Source organism: Triticum aestivum, unplaced genomic scaffold, assembly GCF_018294505.1.
Source record: "Triticum aestivum cultivar Chinese Spring unplaced genomic scaffold, IWGSC CS RefSeq v2.1 scaffold60258, whole genome shotgun sequence".
NCBI classification, from domain to species: domain Eukaryota; kingdom Viridiplantae; phylum Streptophyta; class Magnoliopsida; order Poales; family Poaceae; genus Triticum; species Triticum aestivum.
Window position 1 is genome coordinate 36,557 of NW_025228251.1, and position 4,575 is coordinate 41,131.

Here is a 4,575-nt window from a genome sequence, read left to right on the forward strand (position 1 = left end):
AGGGAAGGGAGGTGGCTTGGGGGTGGCGATGCGGTGGGGAAGGGAGGGGTCGGGGTGGCGATGCGGTGAGGATGGGTGCGCGGAGGCCATGGATGCGGGGTGGTCGCCACCGGCTGGTGGGATCGGGGGAGGGGGGGTCTGAGGGGACGAGGGGGATCTGCATCAGGGGAGAGGGGAGGGAGAGAAAGAAAGAAAGAAAGAAAGGAGGCGGGGGGGTGGATGGAAGATGCCAGCTAGGGTTTCGCCTCATGTCGGGTTGGTGGGGGAGGCGAGGAGCGACGGCTACCATTGGATCCGGGAGGATCCAATGGTGTTTTGTGCATGATCCGTGTGCCTTGTCCACGGACCAATCAGAACGCACTACAATATTATGACCAATTAAATTGATGGTGATAAATTTAAAAATAAGATGTTAGATCATCTCAGCTATTTACTTGACCTGATAAATTGGAAAAAAATGAAACAAATGAAAAACCTTCTCATCATGTCATCAAATGTGACCTAGTTTTTAGAAGAAAAAAATAACAAAATAGTAATAAGGAACTTTTCATTTTCTTTGCATGAAAATTCATTTTTCATTTTTCGAGTGCTCAAAATGAGTTTTTTTGTGAAGAACATACCAAATATTTGTTTCAAAATTGTATCAAATCATTTTTCTAAAATACTAGACCATATTTAATGTACAAATAACCAAATGGTTGTGTATCAAAACTGTTAATCCACCTCTCGTGAAAAAGACAAATTTCCGCTGATTCAGTTGGAAGCGGGTCAAATTTGAACTGCAGCTGCCTCATAGCTTGCTCGTTATTTTTTCTAAAAATCATTTCTAGGTACATAAGTATCTATTTAATCATAGAAACACCAAAAAAATTCCAAGATTCAACCACTAGCTAGGAACGGTCATTCCCGCTGTTTTGACCACATTTTGAAACGGGCATAAAAAATTCAAAAAAATAAAAAAATTGGAAAACCTTCAGATTGTGTCATTATATGTGACCAAGTTTCGAGGAAAAATAATAAACTTATAAGACGGAAATTAAAAAAGTGTTCTAAAAAATGAGCTATCATGCATGAAGATTCATGGCTTTCAAGCCAAATGATCAATCTTATGGCCACATTCATGGTATAGTTTTTCAAATGATCTCATATTGTGCACAAGTGTGCATCTTCGAATTCCAAACAATGTTGCCTAAGGGAGTCTTAATTTTCTTTGCACGGAAAATTCATTTTCCATTTTTTGAGTGCCTAAAATGAGTTTTTTTTTTGAAGGACCTATAATATATTTGTTGTAAAATTGGACCAGATCAATTTTCTAAAATACTAGGCCATATTTAATGCACAATTGACAAAATGGTTGGGTGTCAAAAGTGTTGATCCACCTCTGGTGAAAAAGACAAATTCTCGCCGATTTAGTTGGAAGCGGGTCAAATTTGAACTACAGCTGCCTCATAGTTTGCTATTTATTTGTTCTAAAAATCATTTCTAGGTACATAAGTATCTATTTAATTAGAGAAACACCAAAAAAATTCCAACATTCAACCACTAGATAGGAACGGTCAAGCCCGCCATTTTGACTGCATTTTGAAATGGGCATAAAAATTTCAAAAAAAAAACAAAAAATTGGAAAACCTTCGCATTGTGTCATTATATGTGACCAAGTTTCCAGGAAAAATAATAAACTTGTAATACGGTAATTATTTTAAAAAAGTCTTCTCAGAAATCAGCTATCAAATGATCAATCCTATGGCCACATTCATGGCATAGTTTGTTCAAATGATCTAATATTGTGCACAAGGGTGCATCTTGGAATGGCAAACAATGTTGCCTAAGTAAGTTCTCATTTTCTTTGGACGAAAAAACCATTTTCCATTTTCCGAGTGCCTGAAATGAGTTTTTTTGCAAAATTGTATTAAATCATTTTTCTAAAATACTAGATCATGTTCAAGAAATTGTATCCATTTCCTTGGCCATGTTCAAGAAACACAAAATTTAGAGCATTATCTACCTTAAATACATGCGGCATCACGACAGAAAACAAAAGATGAGCAATATCATATGAGCAGAATAAAAAGCAGTTTGGAATATAGCAATATTAACTATAAAATAATGTGCTCTAACAACAGCAAGAGTGCAACATTGCCCTGTTCCCCTTTCAAATATTAACACACTAAAAAAGGCTATAAGACTCAACTATTCGATGCCCACTTCGAACAGTAACAAGATTATGTAAAACATGCCAGTCCATGGATCAAGGAAAACTACCTGAGCTCCAATAGAATACTCTCAATTAAAACAAGCTTGTTCTCAATGATGGGAGAATCAACTTGCTTTAACTGTAATCGATCGGGACTTTATTCTTACCATGCATGTCCAGGCGTAATTAAGCAAAGCAAGACTTTTTCCATCTCTGGTAAGATGCACTCTCGCATCTGTAAGTGCATTACTCATTCATTCCTAGAATTTGTTTCTCAGTACAATAGCTGAAAATGGGTGACATAGTTAAGAAAATGGCATGAACATCATCTTGTCTGGCTGAAAACTACATGGCAGGAGATTTGACTTACTACTGAACCCATCATTCACAAATTCCCTTACGGACGTTGGCACCTTCAGAGCAGCAGATTTGGAACATTGAGACATTAATTCTAGCAGCCACAAAAACCTTCATCAATTGACAGTGTTTAGAAGGAAAAGAAATAGGGTGGCCTATATTGAAATCAAAGGCGACGACAGTGAGGATGGCCAAGATGCAGCTATGAGTGGTGTGGTCAAGAAAGAATGCCGCCAATTCCTTTGAATTCCTCGCATACGATCTAGTGGTAGGAGTTCATCCCGCAACCGAAATATCTAATTTGAAGAAGGGGGTCAATACATATATATGAATAAATAAAACTGAACACAAATGATGGTAATAAAATAAAATTGTGAATATTATTATTTACACACTTCATATTGTTTTTCGGAGTAGCCCCACTCACAGGTCGTGTGGCAGATGGACTCACAAATGTATTATCCACAATAATTATTCCCTTGTTCCTGCCACAACCACTTTACAAGAAATAGAGGTCAATCAAACCGATAATTAGCAAGCATGCTAAATGGTATTGATGAAACTAGCGCTTGAATCACTAGGAGATGCGTGGAACATCCTACTATAGTACTTACTTTCGGCTGTCTAAGTTCCAGCTTCTACGGCAGTCCTGGAGTTTTTGAGGTGAATTTATTCCAAACCCTGCCAGACAAAGAAAACAATTACTTGATATCAGGAAATGAACAAATTGAAGTTGCCGATATGGTGCGATAATGATCGATTTAAGTTACTTCTCTAAAGTTGCAGTCATGTCCGCATACTCCTTGGGATCTTTTCGTCTCAAGTGTAAGATGGTTACTAGTCCCTGCTCAAGCCTAATCTCTAGGAGAATATACTGAAACCTGCGCACGCATGCATAACTCATCAATTACATTACTATAACCTCGACTAATAAGGGAAACTGAATATGCACAACACAGTAACACTCACTGGAATTCGTAAGGGAAGAGTATTATAGCTTTGTTTTCATTTAATACAAACGATTGTAGCAGCTTGGCCTCGGTATCTTTGGCCTGAAATTTAACCATATATGCATCTATGAGATTTGTGTTAATGAACACAATATCACCGATTTGTCTTTTCTTCAACTCGGCGATCTTCAATCTACATAATATAGTGAGGATAATTAAAAATGCATGCAATGAAAGAGCTGACCTATATCGAGAGACTTAATGACAGAAGTAGTACTACTTACAGGCAATAGCAAGTGATCATTAACTTATCGAGGGCCTTTAAATTGAAAAACTTGAAGAACTCCTCAAATGGAACATTCAACAGTTTAAGTCCAACGAGGTCATGCTCCTCTCTAACTCTCAGCGTCAAAATATTCCTCCCCTCAGACTCTCTGCAGGTTTTCATATACCAATCATGGAATCTTCGCATCATCGTTGTTAGAAATCTTTCATCTTTGACGAGAGGCTTCCCGTACTCGTATTTGTGTTCGTCCACCTCCATTATATCAAAATGTGCATCGTCGGGCAGGTAATCTCCAAGATCGTTATAACCGGGCACCATTGTCCCGCCCGGATGATTAGCGATGACGCTAGACACCTGGAGTAGGGGGAACGATTGGTTCACTTGTTCGCCGAGCTGGGAAACTTTTTTCCCAGCTTGTCGTTCTGCTAATTTTTGACCACTGACAGTACTTCCCGACCGCTCTGCTTCGATAAATGACTTTGTAAGAATGCGCTCATAGTTGCCTTTCATCAGAGACTTTGGTGGTTTTTTAGGGTAGCCAGAGTATGCTTCACTTTTACCGGATGTATCTTCTCCTTCGAAGGTGGATTTTTCTTTGCTTTCACCCCTTCAAAGAAGTTGGTCACTTAGGCTTGCACGATCTTCATGTTTTCCTCCTGGCTCCTCTCGTATGGTAACTTCTCTGGAGTCTTCAGAAAAGGACTGTATCTGTATTGTCTGCCTCTGGTTGTACTGCTAGATGCCGGAGCAGACGGAGCGGTTGCGACTGTCTTTCCTTTCTTACGAGG